Genomic DNA, 6,785 nt, shown 5'->3' on the forward strand with positions numbered 1-6,785 from the left:
ATTATGCCCAGATGATACCAGTGCATGCTCACAGCTTTGAACTGGTATTTATGAGATGTGCTTTGTAAGAAGTCTGACGCTGAAGGTAGGAGCTCCACAGGAATCAGGAGTTGATTCAAAATGAGAGAATTTCTCTTGCAATATGCAGAATGGGCATGATGTCATTGACAAGAATGTAAAGTTGTGCAGGTTTGGCTAGCTCCAGAGGTTTAGAATAGTGTCAATATGCTTTAACTCCAGTATGAGCTGGGGGAGAGAGAATAATACTTTCGTGATTGCTGAAGTGTGTCAGGGTTTTTTCCAGAGAACAAAAATACTCTGGTGACACTGTCTTTGTCCATCTGTGTTTTATTCCTTCTATATTCTGATCAAAGTCTGTGTGTGATTTTGACCAAGAACATGAGGGAATTAATGCTTGATTACATTTTCTGGAGGAAAGAAATATTGCATAATTGACAAGCTTTCCAGACAGTTCTTTAATCTTGATAACAGATTCATCACAGTTTCTGGATGGGGAAGTCTGTGGTCAGGACAATTTCCTTCTGCAACTGCTCTTCAGACTAGGAGTTCTGAGAACAACTTGCCAAATGGCTGGAAAAGTGGTGCAGTGTTCCAGTAACACACAGACCTACATATAATCACACTAACAGTCTTGCTCAGAACTTGTTGAGTAAGCTAAGTGTAACTATGAGTGTCAGCAAGATGACTACAGCATGTCCTTGGGTGACTCAGAAATGGTGCTACAGAGGGGGAGCTGGTGTAGAAAGATGGAAACTATTCCCTGTAATTTAACCAAGTGTAGATGGGCTGGGTTCAGCCTGGTTGAAATGCTTAAATGGTGACTGAGTTTCCAGGATGGCACTTGAAGGGTTCACTAGAGGCTTACCAAGGTGGTAAAGGGCTCACAGCTCATGCTCCCTGGGGAGACCTGTGGGGAAACTGGGCTTGCTTCATCTGGTGAAGAACAGACTAAGGGATGACATAGTAGCAACCCTCCATACTTGAAGGGAAGGTACAAAGGTGAGCAAGCCCAGCTCTTGTTGGTAGTACCAGTGAGTGTAAAAACAGTCAGGAATCACAAATGGCAGTTTGAAGGTTCACACTGGGTACTAGGGAAACATTCTTCACTGAGAAGATAGTGAAAATCCTCATTGTGTCCATTGCTTCTTGTCTCTCCTTTGAACTCCACTGTGAAGAGTGTGGCTCCATATTCTTTACTGTCTTCCTCCCTCAGGTATTCATATGTAATGTTAAGAGCTTCCATGAGCCTTCTGATCTCCAGGTTGAATAGTTCCAGCTCACTCAACCTGTCATTGGTAGAAGTGCTTCAGTCCTTTAATCCTTTTCATGATGAACTGCACAGAAGCAATTTCAGTACATCTGTGTCTTGCTTGTACTGAGGGGTCCAGAACTGAGCACAGCAATGCTGATGAGTCTCAGAGGAGCTGAGGGAAGGGGAAGGAGGAAGAGCCTTGACCAGCTGGCAGTGCTCTTCCCATTGCTACTTAGGACCTGATCTGGTATTGACAGGGGTCTGCTTTTGAGTGGGACAATGCACACAAAATTTAACTGCATTAATGTTTTTGCCCATGGAAATATGTGAGCTGACACCAAGAGGACTCTTGCTCAGAATCCCCAAACTCAGCAGTCTGTGAAAAGGAACATAAAGATGTAGGTGCTACAAAGAACCATGTATGAATTTGGAAAATTATGAAAGAATTTGAAAATTAATTTTGAAATGCTATCAAATTTAACCTGATTTTGAAATTACAGCCTAAGAAACTGCAGTGTTGACTCCTAAATAGGAGTTGGGAATGGAAGTGGCAAGTGCCCTGTGTTCATGTTGTGAATTGGAGTTGCAGATGCAGCTGATAGAGAATGCTTGTCCCTTGTGGACTGAGGCCGTTTGAGAACAGACATCAGACAACATACTTGGTTTACTGGCATTTAATAAGCTTCTTTATCCAAGGGAATATGTCAGAAAGAGATCAGATAAACATACAGCTGCTGTATTCCCTGCTGAATGAGTGAGTATGTAGTAAAGGACCAACTGTTCTTAGTGAGTAACACTGTTAAAGTGAAAAAAAATTCTTACTTGGCCTGGATTTATCACACAAATCCTGATTCAAAGAAGTGGCACTCAAGCTACTTGAAATAGTTGAATTCCTCTGGAGGATTTAAGTCACTGGTGCCAAGTAACGGGAAGCTGTGGAAAATAACTACAGTGAAAAAACAGACAGGCTCAAGATTGTTTGAGAGGGCTGTTCAATCTTGTCCAACATGTGTAAGAAACAAAATTATGTACTACTTCTCTTGAATTATGAGAAATCAACAAAGCCATGTGACACTCAAATAATTTTTTTAACTGATACTTTTAGACATTGTTGAAAGTACAAGTAAAGACCACATGACCACCACAGTTAAAGTTCAATGAAATGAGTTGAAAAATAACTCAAAGTAGAGGAGAATGGCAGTATTTTATTTTCTCATTCCCTGTAAAAAAAATGGATTCTGAATTTCAGGTATATAATTTATAGACAAATACAGAAAGCACTTGCATTGTTAATTTTTTGAACTAACACCTTTCACAGCATTCCTTTCTGATAATACATGTTGTTTCTTGGAAGCAGAACAGAATAAATTTTTTTTATAGTTAAGAAAAAAATTTGATTGAATCAGACAGTGATATTCTTTGGGTATAATCACATACTCTTAAAGAAATGCTTGCCCTTCCCAGTGTGTTTCTTACTTGTGCTTACATAACATCTAAAATTGTCCTGTTATCCTTTGAGGCAGCTGTGGTACTTCTCTGTGGAATCTTGCTGATTTCATGATTTTACCACACACATGCCACTCGAGTATAGAGCTGGCTGCCTTTAAATACTTATAATAATAAAATCAGTGATAATAAAAATAACAGTAATTTATATACAGATTAACAACAGCAACAACAAAGCCACAGCAACCCTGACACACTTCAAGGCTGTAAAATGTAAAGAATACAAGGAAGGGAATAGACTCACAGGGAAAGGGTTACTGAACAAAGACAGAATATTGGTCATGTAGTGTTTTTTAACAGGAAAACGTTTTGCTTAAATCAGATTATGTAATAGCAAACAGCAGTGATATATTTTCTGCTGTGGTATATAGGGGTATTCATTACCTCTAATTGTTAAAAAAATAAGGCTTTACAGTATTTCTAAAAGAATCCATTGAAATTAAAATGCTTTGGAACATATCTTGTGAAAAAGTGTGGCCTATTGCTTTTGGCTGTGGTTCTTTGATGGATTTTGTGGTTGTTGTTTAACCCCAACTAGCAACCAAGCTCCAGGCAGCAGCTTCCTCACTCCCCACTCAATGCAATGGGGAAGTGAATTGGGAAGATAAATTAAGAAATCTCATGGGCTGAGATAAAGACATTTTGATAAGTAAGAAAAAAGCTATGTTCACAAGCAAAGCAAAGCCGCTTCCTGTGGGCAGGCAAGTGTTGAGCCATCTCCTGGAAAGCAGGGCTTCATCAAATGTAGCAGTGACTTGGGAAGACAAACACCATCACTCCAAACATTCTCCCTTCCATTCCCCCCCCCACCAACTTTATATGCTGAGCATGATACCCTATGGTCCGGGATATTGTTTGGGTAAGTTGGGGTCAGCTGTCCTGGCTGTGTCCCTTCCCAACTTCCTGTGCATCCTTAGACCCCTCATAGATGGGGTGAAGAGCAGAAAAGGCCTTGTCTGTGCAAGCCCCACTCAGCAATACAAAAACATCTCTCTATTCATCTCTGTCAATCTATCAGCACTGATTGCAGTGCAAATCCAAAACACAGCCCCATGCCAGCCATTGTGAAGAAAATTAATTCTACCCCAGCCAAAACAGCACAGTGGTTTAGGAATGGCATTCTAATGTCATTATACTTCCCATGAGGAGGTACAAAGGCATGTGATGACACAAAATTGTCAAAATATTGTAGCATCCCTCCCACAACCATGTTCTTTCCCAGATCGTCTACCTCAGAAATTTATCAGAAAATCTTGTTCCAATACCACATTTTAAACTCCTTACAATTTGTAAGGAATTTTTTTGGCTCTACACCTACTCTGCCTCAGTCCCTGTTGTCAGATGCGGTGCAGACATAAACCTTGGGCACTGAGAACTTCTCTGCAGGCCATGATGTAGGTTTCACATGAGAAACAGGTGGAGACAGGTGATGCAAGCACATGGGGAGGAAGCTGAAATGGTTTTAGAAATGTAATGAGGGGGTGATGGTATGGATGTCAGGCTGTGGTGATAACTGTCCAGTGTGATGATAGCAGTCCCAACTGCTGGATGCCATTGTAATAACAATAGCTTCCTCATTTTAAAGAGGAATCTGAAAGAAGACAAAGAATTGGCTTTGTCAGAATTTATATGTAATTTCTTGGTTGCCTTTGTGAAGTGACCAGGTAGGAGAAATTCTTAAGGGTAAGAGTGTTAAGGGTACTGAGGTACTTAAAAAGACCCTAAGTTTGTCAGATGTTGTTAGAAATTTGATACAATCTAAACAACTGTGAAACAGAACCTGCTGATGCATTTGAAATTACTTAAATACTTTAATCAAGTAATACCATAATTAATTTAAATAAAACAAAGTTGTCTGTCATCCAGTTTTGGGAAAATAATTTTTATGTGGAACTATTGCATTCATGCATTTATTATGGTTGACTGTTAAGGCAGTTATTGCTCACATGCAAAGATTGACAACACAATTACACATATGTCTTCAATATGGAAGTAATTGTGCTAATGAGAGCTTGTTAAGTTGGATATTTTGCTAGATTTGGAATTAATTTCAACAATTCTGCTGCTAATATTAATATATCAATTGTAAGTTCTTAGAGCAAGAGTACTTTTCAATCTGAACAGTTTTCTTATTTCCAAAGGAAAAGACCTTTTGTCCAAAACATAGTACTGGAGTTCTAGTTTAGGATTCTGACTGTTCAAGAATGCTCTCTGTGGTTAAAAGTAAAATATTCCTGCCATCAGAAGCACTATTTTATGTCACTAACTTCATGCTACAAACAGCACTAGATAGCTGAAGCTAATTGTCAGAAATAATCCAAGAGATTATATCTAAAATGAGATATTTTTTTGGACTTATTCCCACTGCCTGGGGCACTGGTCTACTTTAGAAGCAGAGCAGGGACTCAAAAAATAACTGGAGCAGGAAATGAGGCAGGGCTGGAAGAGACAGGGAACTCAAGCAGAGCAAGAACAGCAGGCTCTAGCATGCAGCAGGTTCCAGAGAAAAGCTGTAAGCTTCCATCTAACATCCTGTCACAAATGAGCTTTGCAGGAGATGCAAAAACTGGGTGGAGTGGTAGATGTACCAGGTGGTTGTGCTATCATTCAGATTTCAGCTGGCTGGAGAAATGAGCCAATATGAAGTTCAGCGAAGTCCTGCAGCTGGGAAGAAATAAACTTGTACACCAGAATGGGCTGGTGGCTGACCAGCTGGAAAGAAACTTGGCAGAAAAGGCCTTGGAAGTCCTGGGGAGACACCAAATGAACATAAGCACCCTTGAAACAATGAAGGCCATCAATCTCCTGGGCAGCAGGAAGCAGAGAATTGCCAGAGAGTTGAAGGAAGAAGTTCGAAGTTCTCCTTTTCCTCCTCTGTCAGTCCACATCTAGAATGCTGTGTGCAGTTCTGGCTCTCCTCCACTGGACTTGAATGAGTCCAGTGAGGGCTGACACAGACAGTTATAGTATTGGAGCATCTGACATAAGCAAAGATGGGCTGCATAGCTTGGAGGAGTAAAGGCATGGGGATATTTTATCTATGTGTAAATAACAGGGATAAAGGACAGACATTTCTCAATGACAGAACAAGAAGCAAATTTGATACAAATTGAAACACAGGATATTCCGTGTAAACTTTAAAGAAATATTCCTGATGGGCTGTGGTTGAGATTGCATTGATTGTGAAAAGACTGAAGTGAAACTCCACCCTAATGACTGTGGATGGTTTCAGGAACTGGACTTGAGAGTGCACTAATTTGAATGTAGGTTGAGCAATGACACAAGAGCTTGATGAGAACTTTAAATCTGTATCAGAGGAAGGGTAGTCGGAAATCTCCTTTAGCGTAATTTTTTTTGTTTGGTTACTGCCCTTACTTGAATACTAGAGTAGAAGTCTGCTTTTCTGCTATTTTTCTATTTAATTTGGCACAGTTGCTTGACTAGAGTTGTTGACCTAAGGTGACTTACCATTAATGGTCCTCTGAAAATTCTGTCTCTGCCAATTCTAATCGAGATCTCAATGAAAGTGGAGGCAGGGCAAGTGTGGTTTAAAGAAAAGATAGACACTGACCTGGATTTAATCATTGCAGGCTGACAAATTTTAGTTTGGCAATCACTTCACAAAGAGATGAGAATCAAGCCAGAAGCTCTTTAAACTATTTAATAGAAAAATTGCATGCATCTTGTCTCCTATCTAGTTTCAAAAACAATATTAGAAGGTGAAACAGTGTAGAGAAACCCAGTCTGAGCATTCATAAAGAGCAGCAAAGCTAAGGACACAAAGTTTTCTTCAAATGATTTGTTATTATAATTCTCTGATTTTCAATATGGATCTGTAACAGCCCTGGTTTTGGCATAAACTACAACATGATATTTTTTCCCTTCCTAATCTGTGTCAGCTGATAACATTGTCCTGATTAGTCAATGGTTCATGAAAAAAAAATAGAGACTTCAAAGACAGGAACTATGGTCCTAAATATCCCAGGTGTTCTACAAGGGGTTGAGC

This window comes from Anomalospiza imberbis, chromosome 1, assembly GCF_031753505.1.
Source record: "Anomalospiza imberbis isolate Cuckoo-Finch-1a 21T00152 chromosome 1, ASM3175350v1, whole genome shotgun sequence".
Taxonomy (NCBI): domain Eukaryota; kingdom Metazoa; phylum Chordata; class Aves; order Passeriformes; family Viduidae; genus Anomalospiza; species Anomalospiza imberbis.